General features: G+C 42.5%; 1 long non-coding RNA gene across 1 annotated transcript; it reads right to left on the bottom strand.

Moving 5' to 3' along the window:
- Positions 1 to 235: 235 nt before the first annotated feature.
- On the bottom strand, positions 236 to 6,866 carry LOC142784432 (uncharacterized). Its single transcript, XR_012888626.1, has 2 exons — positions 6,819 to 6,866; positions 236 to 749 (listed from the first exon to the last, which is right to left on the bottom strand). It is a non-coding gene; the product is annotated as an uncharacterized LOC142784432 (long non-coding RNA).
- Between the last annotated feature and the right edge of the window lie 11,409 nt (positions 6,867 to 18,275).

Genomic DNA, 18,275 nt, shown 5'->3' with positions numbered 1-18,275 from the left:
AACATCTGAAATGCGCTGTTGTGCATCCCTTTGATGATGTGCTGAATCATGTTAAACTAGAGAATGGTGGTGTTCACAAGGTTGCAAAGATCAACGATGTCTTCGATGTAACCAGTGAATGATTCGGGAGGCTTCAGTGTGTGAGCCCGCAAGCGTTGGTCGGCCTTGAACTTGAGGACAACGGGTTAACTAAAAACCTCACCAAACGACTTATTCAAAAAGGATCATGTCGGAATATCGTTTTTCTGGTTGTTATACTGTATTTAGGCAAAGTCAGCTCGGTAAAACATGACGTGAGTCAATTTGTCTACGTCATCACACTTGTTGCTAGCGTTCACCAGTTCACAGTTCGTGAACCAGACTTCGACATCAGTCTCATCAGCACCGCTAAAGACCTTGGGCTCCCGCAAACAAGGAACGCCTGGGTTGCGTTAGGACGGAGCGGAAGAGCCAGGTTGCACGTTGTTGGTGGCCATGATGGGAGGTAGTTCGGTTGCGCAGCTTTAGGTTCAGGCGGCAGCGAAGGGCAGCACCCAGGTTCTGGCGACGTGGAATGTCACCACCCTCTACCATTTGAAAAGGGGTTTATTGACATGTGATGCGATGGTGGCCATACGATTAAAACACATTCGGAACAGAGCAGCGTTGAGGCAGATGCCTGCGACGAGCAGCACGAGGCGAGCGAGACGAGCCAAGGACCCAGTAGCCAAGAGCGTTGTCGATGCTGCTTGCCAACGATGTGTTGTCCTCTGCGCAATATATAAATAAATATATATATATATATATATATATATATATATAGTTTGATTGATTTGTGGGGCTTAACGTCACAAAACCACCATATGATTATGAGAGACGCCGTAGTGGAGGGCTTCGGAAATTTTGACCACCTGGGGTTCTTTAACGTGCACCCAAATCTGAGCACACGGGCCTCGACATTTCCGCCTCCATCGGAAATGCAGCCGCCGCAGCCAGGATTTGAACCCGCGACATGCGGGTCAGCAGCCGAGTACCTTAGCCACTAGACCACCGCGGCGGGGCTATATATATATATAGTGTCCCCCACGTAACTTAACCAAGCGTTTAAAAATATGCCAGAAGACGTTATTACGACGCGACCAAATGCATGTTGCTCACCGTTTCCGGAAGTTAGACTACGTTTTGTGTTCTCGAATATTGTTTCATTAGATCTGTTTAATTAACTAAGATTTGAAGGAACGATTATGGATAAAAGTTTCCATGAGAAAGTTGTAGATTAGTTTGCAAAGCGTCCAAATAGATAGTTTTGATCTTTATATGTGTTAGGTAATATTTGTAGTTAGCAGAAAAGTACTGACCGCGCAATACAAAAAAAATATACTTCGGGACAAACCTGCTCGCGCGTCAGTGCGCACGATGCTTCTAGTGCTCCCTAACGTTCAGCGTACGAACGACATGCTTCCCTCGTACCGATTCGTGACAGCGATAAGCAGTCACAGCGGTTATTGTTTTTGTAACCGATAGCAAAACGTGTTCATCGTAAAGCCACCATCACCGTTGCGGCCCTGCCGAGGCAGCACAATGGGCCCAATGTTATGGTCGCTCGTACGCGGAACGTTAGAGAGTACTAGAATCATTGTGCGCATTGGCGCATAAGTGGTTTTGTCACGCCATATGTTTTGTATTTCGCGGGCGTTTGTAATCAGCATAAAAACACAAATACTTAACAGACATAACATTTAAAACTGTCTAATCGAACGTTTTGCAAACTGGTCTACAAATTTCTCGTTAAAGTTTTTATCTGTCTTAGTGTATTGAAAAGCTACTTATAAACATATATAATTTGGCAATATTTAGGAACAAAAAATAGTCTGACTAATTCCAGGCAACGGTGAGCAACATGCATTTGGTCGCGCCTCAATCACACATTAACAGGCAGAGGAATAGCGCTCTTAAGCCCCTTTCCGTGTTCAATATGCGACTCTAATCTTGATAATAAGCCTATTTCTCTAAATATGCTTTGGCGGTTAACATCTACAGATACCCTAAAAGTTTGTTTAATAAATTTAATCGGAATGTTATGCGTCGGGATAGAGATGTACCAGGCGTCAACGAGAATACATCCACGTTCAATGACGCTATAGCTGCCAAACACCTAAAGACACGTTTGACGAACCCTTCATTATTATTCTACAGTAAACATTTATTTACCTCTGTAAAGACGCGCCCTTAAAGCCCCCCCCCCCCCCCCTTTTTCGGCTCATATGCCAATGCTCCGAGCGCTGCTCGTTGGCGTCGTGCGAACAAAAACGAAAAAAAAAAATCTGCCGCTCGTTGAATAGAATCTGAACTTACCTGCACGTATATTTTAGCATGAAATGTGAAATGAATAACGCAGTCAATGTAGATATCACTGGGTAGATGTACATCAAACGCGGATGGTGAGTGGCATCTGAGTTGCGTACCGATACATGTGGTCAGAACAAGCTAATCTGTGGAATATGAGCTGCAACACTGTATTCATAGTTATTCAAGGATGAACTGCTCATAAAGCGCCATGGCTTCTAATACCATCGTGGTTTGATTAGGCAGTTAACACAAGACTGCAGAGAGGTGCTACAGCTATAGAATTCAACAAAAATTTTACGGACAAGTCGCTATGAAAATAGGAAAAGTGAACACATTCTGAACACGTTTAACGACGAAGGGATAGAACTGCAATTCATGTGCGAGATACCTTGCTATAATAACTTGCGTTTTCTCGTGAGATTCTTTAGTGTCTCTGTGGAGCATGTTCGCTGGCAGTGCATTAAGTGAGACCGCTGTTGAATCGGCACATCCAAATATTGTTGAATGAGAAATAACGATGTCGTAATTACGCTAAGCAAAGAAAACAAAACAAAACAAAAACTCGGGCACATTACCTGAGTGATTGTTTCCAGGTGCAATAAGGCATGGTGCCCTGCCTATATCATAATTCATCGGTTTCTGAAAACCTCATTATTTATTTATTTATTTATTTACACACAAACACTGCATCTTGCACAGCAAGATATTGCAGGAGGGAGTACAACACAAGATAAGATACAATACATTAAGTCACACTAAATCACATTTATTCGCATTAAATATAACACAAATAAAGTATACACATTGATATACACACTGAAGTATACACACTGAATGGGCAGAGCATCAGGAAAGTATACACAGCTGATCAGTGAAGAAATTTTGGCAATTGTTCAACGAGTTTATCTTTTGACAGCTTGCGCAGGGAGCCCGGGAGACCATTCCAAGTATCAATATAGTGAGGAAAAAAAGAAAACTTGAAGCAATCAATGTATGAGTTCGAAGGAGCTATGTTAAGGTGGTGACTTCTTCTTTTGATTCGAGAAAAAGGGTTAGTGAAGGTAATGGGTGCATCAATAAATGTTTCCCCATGAGCAATCTTATGCAATAGGACAAGACGGTCACAAGTGCGTCGGAGAGCCAATCTTTTTAGCTGTAATTCATTAGCATATATTGTAGGTGAATAATGGCGATCATAACGCTTACATATAAATCTGATGGCTTTTTTGAATAGAATCTAGCATATTTATGTCATTGGCATGATACGGTGCCCATACGACAGACGCATACTCTAGGAGAGGCCTTATTAGAGATCTGTATGCTACAAGTTTACATTCCCTAGTTGCATCTCCAAAATTTCTCTTTAGGTAACCCAGCTTTCTTAACGCCTTATTTGATATATTTAGAATGTGGGCATGCCATTTCAAGTCTGGGGTGAAAGTAACACCGAGGTATTTTAAAGTGTCTACACTTTCGAGCTTGTGGTTACAACTAAAATATGAAAACTTTAACGGATGCTTTTTATTTGAGAAAGTCATTGAGACAGTTTTTTTTAAGTTCAATGACATCTGCCATGTCTTACTCCACTCGCGAAAACGGTCAAAAACTTTAACTGCAACTGATCTTGAGTGCTAGTCACATCAGAATATATGACACAGTTACCGCCTCAAAGTCTCTATTTCACAGAAGTCCTAGCAGTTACTTTAACGACGTCGTTTATATAGATGATGAAGAGTAATGAACCCAGTACCGATCCTTGTGGTATACCGGATGTGACACTGACCTGAGATGAATGAGCATGATTAAATGCAACAAATTGTGTTCTTGAGCTCAGATAGTCCTGTATACAGTCTGTAAGTTTAGTGTCATGAATTAGTTCCTTGATTTTAATGAGAAGCTTATTATGGCATACTGTATCAAAGGCTTTCCTATAGTCAATAAAGATGGCACCAAGCTGTCCTCTGGCAATAAGTGTTGATGCAATATCGTGGGAGAATTCTAATAATTGTGTCACCGTCGAAAAGCCAGAATGAAAGCCATGTTGAGCATGTGAGAAAATATTCTGTTCAGACAAATACTCGATGATATATTTATAGAAGATATGTTCCAGTAATTTACAGGACGTTGATATTAATGAAGTTGGCCTATAGTTGCACACCACCTGTTTCTTGCCATCCTTATGTATGGAAACGACCTTGGCGCACGTCTAGAGTAATGGGACAGTAGATGACTCAACAGACTTTGAAAAAATGACTGATCAATACCGAGAGGTCCATTGAGAATAACGTTTCAAAAACATATTAGGTATACCATCTGGCCCGGCGCTTTTTGTTGTATCAATTTTGAGTACATTGTTACGAACTCCCGCAGTAGTAATTAGCATGCTTGAGAAAGGTTGTGGAATTGAGTTAGTAAAAAATGCGGGACTACGCCCATCATCACGTGTGTACACTGATTTAAAATAGTAATTAAATGCTTCAGAAATGTTAAGATTGTCAGAGCATGGTTTATCGGAAATAATAAATGAGGAACGACAGCTCTGACTTGGGGGATTGATGGCTTTCCAAAACTTTGATGGCTTGTTTTTCATGAACGACGACAAAGTATTATTAAAATAGAAGCTTTTCGCACTTGACATAGCAGATTTTAAACTACTTTTCAGTTTAGGTAACACAAATTATTTTATTGAATTGCCAGATTTGGAATGTTTACGAAGACGCCTGATACGGCGAATCAGATGTATACTGTCGTGAGTGTACCAAGGATGCTTGGGATTGCGTTTTATACACTTTGTTGGAATGTAATTAGCAATACATCGGGCAACAATTCCATTGAAGCGGTTCACTAGTACATCGACATGAAAATGGCTGGCACTGTTAAAAACTCATCAAAAGAGGATGCAAGTATCCCGATTATGGAGTTATCATCCGCATGCTCGTAGTTCACAACATCAGTCTGGTGTAAAGGAAGGTTAGGTACAGTCGTTAAGTTAAAATCAACTACGACACCCTTGTGATCCAACAGGCCTTCGACAATCTCAAAATGATAGCCATATTCTTTAATATGCTCAATAATGAAAACAAGATCAAGAATTGCATTTTTGTCGGTTGCATAAGAAACAGTTTTCATCAGGTCTAAAGAAATAGTTAAGTCAATCAAATAGTCACAGGTGAGCTTGTGTTGGTTATGTGCCATGTGCATAGTTTTCCAGTCTATGGCGGGGGTATTGAAGTCTCCAGTGGTTAACATTTTGCAACCATTGATTTTTTTGACTATATAATCCATAAGATCAGAAAAGATACCAAAACCTGCATCAGGTGGACGATAGACAGCTCCCATAGCCTGCGTGAGACCACAAATCCTAATTTTACACCAAATAGATTCACAGTTCGTTACACCGGAGAGTAAAGTGAATTCAATGTTTTTGTTCACAAAGAGCGCAACGCCACCACCACGACGGCCACATCTATCTTTTCTCAGAACATTGTAACCTGGTGGTAAAATTTCTGAGTCCATGATATGTTCATTAAGCCAAGTTTCTGTTACGCATATTACAGAAGGATGATAGCATGCAACGAAGTGATGAAAGTGGTGAATCTTGTTAAGAATGCTACGGGCATTATTATTCGCTAAAGAAAAGTTATTAGAGCAGAGTCAGGTTCCGGGGGGCTGAGAAGATTGCTTCTTGGCTTGAATGATAGAGTCGCCCGCTTCGCTTAACACATAACATGCGTTATCTATCAGCAAGGAACCATACGGCATACGAGAGGAGGTGGTATTTTTTCTTTGGTTAGCGGAAAGTTTTCAAAGGGTGCTGCGTACCTCTCTAACGCGCTCTGAGAAGTCCTCGTTTACATATATTTGTGTTTATTTCAACTTTCTGGCATTCTTTAAAACTGAAAATTCAGATCGGTAACTCAAAAATTTAAATATAGCAGGGCGGGGTTTCCCCTCTACGCGCTCCAAGTCTGTGCCATCGTTCGATGTCGGTACATTCAAGACCAAGTTTATCAGACAGTAGGTTCGTGAACAATTCAAGCAGCTGCCCGGGAGACTAAGAATGGTGTTCAGGCAGTCCGTAGACAATATTATTTCTACGGGACCTGTTTTCAAGTTCATCAGAACGGTTGTCTAACTTCGATACCAAGTTAGCAAGATGAGTTACCGTTTTTTCAAGTTGTTCAACACGTGGAATTGCTTCCTTGGCTGATAATACCGAGGCCTGAAGCATATTTAGCCTTTCTTCGATGGAAGCAATCTTGGCTGTCCATGAAGAGAGCTCAGAACGGATTTTTTTTTTGTCGCTCGAGCAGCTGCGACAGTTTTTCGTTTAACTTGTCAGGGCCAGGATTGCTCTCAACATCGCCGGATAATAGCAACAAAATTCTACTGACAAAGAAGAACGATAATGCCGCCATAAGTAGATCAGGCAGCAGCACTAGACATCGATCATCATTCCTATAGCAAGGGAAGTCGTATTTTGGCCCTACCTGTAAAACAGTGCAGACAAGCTTGAACCAAGTGCGCATTGTGCCGCCGCAAGACCGACTGAAGAGTGTAGCATTCGCTGCCGGCCTTATAGCTGGCCAGAAGTGGCCAGCTGGTGACGCTGAGGTAGCACACCTTGCGCAGATGGGCTCGTAAGTGTCCAAGTCACGCAAATCGGGTTACTCAGTCCATAGATGATATGAATCCCGTATCAGACCATCCGATCCGGGGGGGGGGGGGGACGAGCAGCTGCTTGAAGGGTGTCGATACACGATCATGCGCAGAAGCGGATTCCTGAAGACCACTGCTGGATTCGGTGCAAGCGGCAATCTGTAAGACAGTGCCGACAAGCTTGAACCAAGTGCACATTGTGCCGCCGCAAGACCAACTCTGTCACACGTGTCCTACTCACGGCAAACAAAAAATAACTCGGACGATCATCAACCGCGATAAAATGAGGAATATTGTGGTATTCCATGCATAGGTTTGGCACAGTCTGAAAAGAAATTGAGAAGCGATATGTGGTGACGGTTGTGTTTTCCGCATTATAATTAGGTTTTGTAACCTTTCCTCCGTAGAGCGCAAAAGTTCTCATGGGTTTGCAGTGGGCAGAGAAAAGTACTATGAGAGGCATGCTAATCCTTCTTTATATTGCGGTGCCAGACTTGCTAACCGAATTCCTCTTGTATTCACATATGCATCATCACTCTGCTTCATGTGTCAACACGCGCCTCAGAGAGTTTAAAAACTAGTTGAATGAAGCTATCTTATCGCGCCTCAAACTTTCAGTCATGCAATGGAATCTAGTCTTCGAAGGTCTGGTAACCTTGCACAGCTACTCTGACCAGGCCATGCGATAAATTTTGGAGACACCATTAAGAACACCACACTGTGTACAGGTCAATTAGCCTTCGCTATTATTACATAACAAGGAACTCAACTTTATCAATAAACTGTTAACACGCGCGTCTTGCGTTTTTGCCTTTTTGTGTCTCTTCGTGACATGCGCGACGCATCCCCATTTTCTTACTTATGTTTGTAACCCGTGCGATAAGCTTTCAGTCGTGAGTGAGCGTTGCCGGTGGGCATATTTCTCTCCTGGTCTGAATTTTTTCTTTTTCAACTTTTATTTCATTCCAACCTACAGATTCAACGAAAATGGTATGTGCATAGGACTCTTAACTTAATAAAATGTAATCACATTCATTCATAAACATTGCAATTATCATTATACGTACAGCTTTGAATACGACTTACTATCACACGTGTCCTACTACAAGCACCTCGGTGTTCAGATTTTTTCCAGATCTGTCATGGTCCTTTCATATGCATTGGTGTGCTTTATGTTTCAAAGTGCTTGGTTTACATATGGTGCAACCTCATAATATTCGCAAGCTAGGTAACCTCACATTTGTTTGCCCACAACTTGAGTTCGCCTCCTCTATTTGAACTGCATATGACAATAGCATAGTCAAAGCACTAAAATTCAATAAAAATAGGGGTGCATAGTTCATATCACGAACTTTTACTTACTACAGCAGTGTCACACAAAATAAAACCCATCTTGGCATACAGTCCCGAGCAATGCGCCATGGCATAGCCCTACTAACATTAGTCCACAAGTATGCCCATTCTGATAGGTCATGTTCTCTTCATCTCGACATCCCCTCTCGAACATCCAGAAGACTCAATAAAAATTTGAGTTTTACACACATACATGGTCGTACAATAACAGTCAACTATTCAGCACCCCCACAAGTTATTAGATTATGAAATAACCTACCAGACAACATAGCTTCTTTGCCCGACCCCGGCACATGCTACCACCAACGAATTGCTCATTCCCACTGCAGCCGTTGATTGTCTATTAGGAAAAAGCACACGATATATATATATATATATATATATATATATATATATATATATATATATATCCATCCGCGAACCATGCATTGGGTTTGTTTATTTGTGTTTTGTTTTGAGGTATTCGCTCTTAAAGACAGTCCAGTCGGTTAGGGAGCCTTCATGGTTCTTAAACCACGTTCGAGTTGCATCTTCCAAATAGAAGAAGACATGACGAAACGTTTCTTCGTCATCCCACCTGTTAAAGATGCGGACGCGCTCCAGCTTCTCCAGCCACTCTTCCGGGTCTTCACCAGGAGATCCTCGGAATGATGGGGGCTCACGAGGTTGTTGCAGAACGACGGGAGGGTTGGTAGCGCTGGTCATGGTGCCTGCGTTGATCATCGTGGTTATTATGTCTTCTTTCCTTTTTTTATCCGGGAGCAGTCCAAACTCTGGCTGAAGGCCTTGCTGTCGGGGGCTGACACGAGTTGGGCGTGCTTGTCGGCTTGGCAATGGCTTAGGGTTCATGTACCACGCACCTCCACCAGATGTCACGCAGCAAAGGACGACGCAGTTGTCTATGAGGAAAACAAGTTTATTGGAGCGAACCTGTGCTCCCCTAACAACTGAAAAAAATACACAGGCGGCTAAGCAGCGGCCAGCAAAACGACGGGCACGCTAGTGAGCGTCGGCGATCGAATGACGCGGCATCGGCTGTGCGGGAATTTATATCTCTCGGCGCGAGGGTTTCTCGAATCGTCGAATTGTATTGGGAACGCCGTGATAGCGTTTGTTAGAAACGCTGTTCGTTCGAACAGCGTTTCTAACGTTTCTATCGAACAACGCTTCAGGCGTTGTTCGATAGCGTTTGTTAGAAACGCTGTGGTGGTAGCGTTTGTTCGAGACGCTGTGAAAACGGCGATAGCACAGGCCGGCGCAGCAAGGCCGAAAAAACAAAACACAAATAAACAAACCTAATGCATGGTTCGCGGCAATATATATATATATATATATATATATATATATATATATATATATATATATATATATATATATATATATATATATATATATACTTATATACTGTGAGGAAAAGATAGACAAAGATGTGGAAGCGCACTGCAATCGCCTGGTTTGCTCGGCTGTTCATTTTGCCTGATGATGCTGCTGCTATCTTCTCGGTCGCTGTGTACCTCAACAAACCTCTGTAACAAGTAGTGGAGGTGCCGGATAGCGACAACCTGAAACCTTCGCAGCCGCAAACTCAAGCCAGACTCAGCAATGCCGGATGAAGTACCAAATCAGCCGCAGCAACAACCTGTATTCCTGGTGCCTACATTGGTATGCCCTGCCCCATCGCGTATCAATGCGACCCACCAATCTTCAGCGGTACAGAAGAGGAGGATGTTGAAGGCTGGCTCCCGAATGCGAATGGATAAGCGCGATAAACCGCGGGGATGATGCCGCAAAGCTCAACTACGTGTCATTTTATTTGAGCGGCGTCGCCAGCGTGTGGCCTCGAAACCAGCTACGTGACTTCCCGACGTGGGCTGCTTTCAAAACGCGCGTGACGGAAGTATTCAGGCGCCCCGCTGTTCGCACGCTTCGAGCCGAGCAACGGTTGCGTGGCCGCGCGCAGCACAATGATGAAACATTCACCAGCTACATTGAAGACGTTGTCGACCTGTGTAACCACGTTGATGCCGCAATGGCCGACGCCGATAAGATCAGGCATATCTTCAAAGGGATTGAAGACGCCTTTCAAAATTTGCTGGCGAGAAACCCGTCCACAGTGTAGGAACTTGTCAGTCTTTGCCAAAGTTTTGATGAGCTGCGCAAAAAACGCACGGCGACGCGCCACTCTCATCCACAGGCAACTTCAATGTCAGGATTGCTATTGCTCCTGACAACACTTACCTACTGCTACGGATTAAAGATTTCGTTCGTGAAGAGGTCACTCGCCAGCTTTCGCTGATGCCACTTTGTCACGGCCAGTCGGATTCGCCGTTGGCGCCCCCTCTCCAAAACATCATCAGCTACCAGGTCACCGAAGAAGTCTCACTTTCGCTCCATAAGGCATCGAATGCTGCTTCTCTGCCGTCACCCGCAGTCACTTCCAGGCCTGTGAGGCAAGGTTACAGCCCACGTAGTCCACCTATTCGCCCGGCAGTATTGCCACCCACCCGCCCAGTCGTGCGGTACGCACGAGCCGACGACCCTTGGCGCACGAAAGACAATCGTCCTGTTTATTTTCATTGTGGCCTTGTTGGACATGTGGCCCGTTACTGTCACTTTCGTGCACCCCCTATCTCCAACAGTGCGCGTCCACCATGGGTCACATATGTGCCACGTGAACCCCGCTACAGTTATTCTGACGACTACAAATCTGATCCTACCCTCCGGATCCCCCCCCCTCCCGCCGCGCTCGCTTTCTCTTCGCCGCCACTCCCTTTCTCCAATGCACAATATATATATTGGATGGAGGGACGGCCGCTGTGATAGCTCAGTGGTTAGAGCATCGAACGCGTTATTCGAAGGTCGTAGGTTCGATTCCTGCTCACAGCTGGTAATTTTTTCATCCACTTTTCTTTCTTATTTCTTCTTATTTAAATTCCATTGGTTCTAATAACTTCCCCTGTACATTCCATGGCATTACTATCTGTTATATCTCATTATTATTGTGTTAAAACACGGAAATACGAGCCCTTAGGTATACACTTCTCTCCCTTATTTCATTGAACGAGGGTCTCGTACTGGCAGACTTGGTGTTTTTAGGTTGTATAAGAGGGAAAATTAATCAGCTGCCCGCTCATAATAAGTTCACGTGCTACGTGACGCCAAACATGCGAATAAGAGTGTTTTCACACTCGTTGTTTGGCTTATAGATGGCGCTGACTGTCACCCTTACTTCTAAATTCACATATAAACCCCAAAAAGTGGATGGAGGGACGGCCGCTTTGATAGCGCAGTGGTTAGAGCACCGAACGCGTTATTCGAAGGTTGTAGGTTCGATTCCTGCTGGCAGCTGGTAATTTTTTCATCCACTTTTCTTTCTTCTTTCTTCTTATTTACATTCCATTGGTTCTAATAACTTGCCCTGTACATTCCTTGGCATTACTGTCTGTTATATCTCATTATTATTGTGTTAAAACACGGAAATACGAGCCCTTAGGTATACACTTCTCTCCCTTATTTCATTGAACGAGGGTCTCGTACTGGCAGACTTGGTGTGTTTAGGTTGTATAAGAGGGACAATTAATCAGCTGCCCGCTCATAATAGGTTCACGTGCTACGTGACGCCAAACATGCGAATAAGAGTGTTTTCACACTCGTTGTTTGGCTTTTGATGGCGCTGACTGTTACTCCTGCTTCTAAATTCACATATAAACCCCAAAAAGTGGAGGGAGGGACGGCCGCTGTAATAGCTCAGTGGTTAGAGCATTGAACGCGTTATTCGAAGGTCATAGGTTCGATTCCTGCTCACAGCTGGTGATTTTTTCATACACTTTTCTTTCTTCTTTCTTCTTATTTGCATTCCATTGGTTCTAATAACTTCCCCTGTACATTCGTTGGCATTACTGTCTGTTATATCTCATTATTATTGTGTTAAAACACGGAAATACGAGCCCTTAGGTATACACTTCTCTCCCTTATTTCATTGAACGAGGTTCTCGTACTGGCAGACTTGGTGTGTTTAGGTTGTATAAGAGGGACAATTAATCAGCTGCCCGCTCATAATAAGTTCACGTGCTACGTGACGCCAAACATGCAAATAAGAGTGTTTTCACACTCGTTGTTTGGCTTATAGATGGCGCTGACTGTCACTCCTACTTCTAAATTCACATATAAACCCCAAAAAGTGGATGGAGGGACGGCCGCTGTGATAGCTCAGTGGTTAGAGCATTGAACGCGTTATTCGTAGGTCGTAGGTTCGTATCCTGCTCACAGCTGGTAATTTTTTCATCCACTTTTCTTTCTTCTTTCTTCTTATTTACATTCCATTGGTTCTAATAACTTCCCCTGTACATTCCTTGGCATTACTGTCTGTTATATCTCATTATTATTGTGTTAAAACACGGAAATACGAGCCCTTAGGTATACAATTCTCTCCCTTATTTCATTGAACGAGGGTCTCGTACTGGCAGACTTGGTGTGTTTAGGTTGTATAAGAGGGACAATTATTCAGCTGCCCGCTCATAATAAGTTCACGTGCTACGTGACGCCAAACATGCGAATAAGAGTGTTTTCACACTCGTTGTTCGGCTTATAGATGGCGCTGACTGTCACTCCTACTTCTAATTTCACATATAAACCCTATAAGTGGATGGAGGGACGGCCGCTGTGATAGCTCAGTGGTTAGAGCATCGAACGCGTTATTCGAAGGTCGTAGGTTCGATTCCTGCTCACAGCTGGTAATTTTTTCATCCACTTTTCTTTCTTCTTTCCTCTTATTTACATTCCATTGGTTCTAATAACTTCCCCTGTACATTCCTTGGCATTACTGTCTGTTATATCTCATTATTATTGTGTTAAAACACGTAAATACGAGCCCTCAGGTATACACTTCTCTCCCATATATATATATATATATATATATATATATATATATATATATATATATATATATATATATATATATATATATGTGTGTGTGTGTGTGTGTGTGTGTGGGTGTGTGTTCTGCAATTAGTGGTGTTTGATTTCTTTACAATTTTCTGCTCGATGATATTTTAGAGCTTGCCTTGCACAATACCTAAGAGGACTGTAAGGAATTTCAAATAATAATAATAATAATAATAATAATAATAATAATAATAATAATATATTGTCACGTTGCAACGCAGCTGCAGCCTGCACACAAGGACGTCAGGCTAGATGCATCAACGGCAATGCTTCATGGGCTTTTCCGCAAGTGCATGTTCTTCCTCCTCCTCCTTTGAACAGCGGTACATACAAGCGCGCCAGCATCTATGGAAACAATACTTGCAGAAATGTACTAGTGGCAATATATTATTATCATGCAAGTGACGCGCACACGCTCTAGTGAATGCATTATATTTTACAGAATACCTGTTATTTGTGAAGCACTGTTACCCAATACTAGAAACGTACGTTTATCTCGGAAACAGCGTCAAAGGACATTGATTTCTAAAAGGTTCGTAATTGTATAGACAGCGCCTGCAGTTTTAGGCAACAAAATTGTACCGCTTCTTATTTATACCGCAGGTGGACTTGCGCTAAATGATAATAATAATTAACTGACACTTCGGAGCTGGTTTAACAGGGGACAAGTACAAATCGTAGACAGGCGATCGCCCCTAAAAACCGAAGTTCGTGAGGGAATCACGTAATAATATATCACACATAACCGAATTCATTTGATCTAAGAAACGCTGGCACGGAGCGAACGCAAAGTTGAAGCGTGAGGCCCGCGTGCTCGTCGCTGCTGCTGCTGTGGCGTACGAACTCTTCGCATAAGCGCTTGCGTGCCCTTTTGCGGCGGTAGTGTGCTTGAAAAATTTGAATTGTGTGCCGCTGACATAGCACACAGTTGGTTATTGTGCTGTTTAGTGTGAGGAAGGATCGTAAAGGGCAAGGAACAGTCCCGCGAGCATCGGAAATAACAAAAAGAAGAATCTTTTGAGTGACAACTAGCGTAACCGGCATACAATGCTCCTTCGGATGATCGCTAGCATCTCTCGCCTCGCAAGACCGACTAAGCAGCATCTTCTAGTAAAAAATGCTACCCGCATTTTCCCATTTACTGGAGTAAATGCGTCGCAGAGTGGTGGGGACATCACGTGTATATTGCGTAAATGTGTGGTAGCGGAATGCCTAATTGTTATTCTGCATTTATTATTTTTATTTATTCATTGAAAGAGAAGCGTTGCCTTGAACGAGTGGCGGCCCGCTGATGTGCGATCCAGTGCTTACAAAGACGGGGTGGCCAGTGAATGGTTGTGCAGCTCGAGCAGTCGGTTTTTGATAGCAGACGCTGCCTGCATCGGACTAGCGAGATGAGAAGGGGGGGAGGGAGTAACAGTTGGCACGATACATGAGACGCGAGCATGCGCAGTAGGGGAGTGGACAACGCCCGTCGCATGACGCGTGACAATGTTCAACTAAGAAACACTCCACATTTGAAAGTAACTGCTCGAGCTGCACAGTGCTTCACCGGCAACCCCGTGTTTATTTGTAGGCAGTGCATTGCACCAGGGCTGCGAAGTGGGCACCTCCATTTCATTTCAATTCCATTCGGGAAATTTGCAACTTGTAACTGTATTCTTTTCAATTTCTCAGAATAAAATAAACTTATCCTATTCCCACTCCGGGAATGGCCAGAAAGGTCAATTTCATTCCTATAATTCCTCAACGAAGGAAAGGCATATCTTAAAAGCTTTATCGGGCTAAGAATGGTTGTAACAACACAAATTTCATGTCTTCAGATGTATAGAAACAGCGAAACAATGCTAAACACGTTACCATGCTCAAGGGATAGTAGCTTGGTAACATGTTTCACGCAGTACAACCACGCTACTAGTTTCCACAGAGGCAGTTCTCGCACTACCTATATTTTTTAATCGTAAGCATAATATCAAGAAAAATTAGTAAAGATCGAGCTGGTAATGCATGCGTTTACTTGTTTCGAGCGTATTTCACTACCTTTGTGGAAGCTCGTTACGATTAGCCAGCAACTTATAAAACATAAAACATTTGCCATTACTAATCTGGAATGCTTTTTTGGTCTTTTTAGTTAGGTAACCACTAAGCAACATTGGCGGCCAGATCTCTCGTAAACACCACCGTAAATCTTGCAGTTATCGTGACAGTCTTAAGAAAATTTAGACCAATTCTATTTTTTTCGATTACTTTGGAATAAAAAATTTGTGCTAAGTGATGACGCACACTTATAGAAGGGCAGACAATGGCATGTACAACACGTACTATATATTTCAAAATTTTACGGCTGCTAATCAGTGGCAAGTGTGATAATACAAAGTCGTAGCGTAAATAGCCTTCGAAAACGTCTGCTACAATATACGATACCAGCTAAGTCTTGGTATTTTATGTGCATGTTTGCGTGTATGAACTCATCTGTGATTCGGTCATGCCGCTACGTATGCTGCTAGGATGCGCACATGCCTTGGTAATTACATGAAGTAATTAGTGGCCGCTTATTATTTCACGTGGGTAATTGCACTTCGCTTATATTTGTACATATACTTCTGTAATTGATTCATTTTGATTTGGCAATGTACTTGAACATATAAATGACCGTTAAATAAAACTTTAGCACTGTAATAGATATCCGAGTCGGCACAATTCAAGAACTACTTTGCAAAGTAGTAAGTTTCACTAATCATCATTTTAGTACCTTCACTTACAAAGAAGTTAGTGCTTTTTGTGACAAAAAACTGTTGGCATTTAGTTAGTGAATAAGCAGGCCTTTTTGCTAAGGCTACATGGTTAAATAAAGGACGTTTTCTTATTGTATAAGCCTAAATGCGTCATTTCTAAAATGCAGACTTAAATCATCGCGTAGAGCGTTGGAGAAGAGCCGCCTTGGTTACATGGAATTACCTGCCTTGGCTGGCTACTCGAATCAATGCTTTCAAAAGTCTATTCATTCTCTCTGTGTATGGTTCATCTTGTACAACTGTTCATCGCACACACAATTCACACAGCACGAAGTTCATCGTGCACGAATGTGTGCAACGCTGACTTATAGACCTGTGCTATACAGTTTCAGGCAAACGCACGCATGTGTGTAGGCAGGCGGAGGGTGGAACGTGAATGCGCGCAAGCTGGTATGCGAAAGTTTGCAGTAAACACAAGCAGTCCGCCGCCGTCAATACGCAACGTAACTTAGAGAAGCGCTTTTTCGAATATATGTCCAAGGCACCGACGGCGGCAGAAGCAAAAGTAAAGTGAAGGGTGCGGAGACAGCAGGCGGCTGTGGCGCCACTGAGAGCAAAATATATCATAGTGTAAAGTGGGTATGCCACCCCCGTATAGTTCCCCAAGACGTATATCATGGCAAACGTCGCTGTTACGCAAACAATAAATAAAACTGTAGGAGCAGCACAGTCTATATAAGGACAGAATCATAGTATATACGCTGCTTATAAATGTATCATGCTTGTAATTAGCCTAGCCTTTTTCAATTACTGTTTATTGTGAAATTCGGGGGTCTGGCTTACTATAGTGTTTAAAGCTTGAAGAACAGCCCGTCGACGAAAATGTGCTCTATTTTTGGAAAAGATAAATTTCATTTCCATTCTGTGAAAAATGCGCTTAATTCCTATCCCATTCCGTTCCTCCAAGCGTTGTCTCGATTCCATTCCCATGCCAATCCGGCCTCGCGGAAATGTGCAGTAATTTCGGGTTCATTCCGATTCCGCAGCGGCAACTCCGCAACATTGGATCGTACATCAGTGTCCCACCACTTCTTGAAGGCAACGCTTCCTTAAAATAAATAAATAAGCATAATAACGGTAAAATAACAATTAAGAATTTCTAAACCTTACCAAATTACGCAACATTCATGGAAGGTAACTTCATAACCAGGGACCACAACGGACTCTCTCTGTCACTAATATTAGTGACGGCGTATCATTTCTTGATGTTCAACTCAATACAAATCCTAAATTCGATCTTCCTAGTGCTCACGTTAAAAAAAATGGTGACATTCAGCATTCGCACACTGTTTCGATCTCGCTGGTAATTTTTATAAAGCCCTCTTTCTGGTTACATCGCTTTCGCACATTATTATATCACGTATGTAAGTATTCAATGAGGTAGTAATTACAGCAATAACATAATAGAGCTCACCGCAATATTTTAAACTTTACTCGCGACAGCAACATCACTCACCCCCTCTATTGTCTTAACTTCTCAATTGTTAGTAACTTATTTAGGATCAATCTAATTGTGGTTCTGCCTAAACAAGTACCACAAATTTTCTACCAAATATATTGAAAAAGAACATTTAGTAAATACTTAACTCTGCCAGGTTAGCGACTAATAAAAATTAAGAGAACCTAAATATTAATTGAAAAATTGAATTGCTGCACAAACTTGAAGAAAAAACAAGAGAGACAGGAAAGAGTGCTACACTGCACTCTTTCCTGTCTCTCTTGTTTTTTCTTCAAGTTTGTGCAGCAATTCAATTTTTCAAGTATGAACCAACTAGTCTGCAAAAAAGTATTGCTAAATATTAACCTTTAGGAGTTGAACGCGATAGCGACATTCTGTGAGTATTTCGAACACTTTGTTCAGGATACCTTTTCGAATTTGTTATGCACCCACTACACGTGCCTTTAAGAAAATGAACGCCGTAGCGGGTACGCCTTTTCTAGTGGGGTACCGGCTTTTAACCACGCAGCCATTATGATAATCACATATTCTGACAACCGTTGACAACGGACTCTTGTACCATGCATTATTACTGCTATATTTCACGTTCCATTGTGAAGCATGTATACAGGACGCCTATGTTTGTGAAGCATGAAAGATTGTTTCACTCCATTTCCAAGCAGAGGAAGTTCTTTTCCCTGCTTTTACAAGCAAAGTGGCTTCCAGCTCTTGATGCTTGTGTGTGTTTGCCTGGCTTC

This window comes from Rhipicephalus microplus, unplaced genomic scaffold, assembly GCF_043290135.1.
Source record: "Rhipicephalus microplus isolate Deutch F79 unplaced genomic scaffold, USDA_Rmic scaffold_14, whole genome shotgun sequence".
Classification (NCBI taxonomy): Eukaryota; Metazoa; Arthropoda; class Arachnida; order Ixodida; family Ixodidae; genus Rhipicephalus; species Rhipicephalus microplus.
This window is presented reverse-complemented; position numbering and strand designations above follow the sequence as displayed.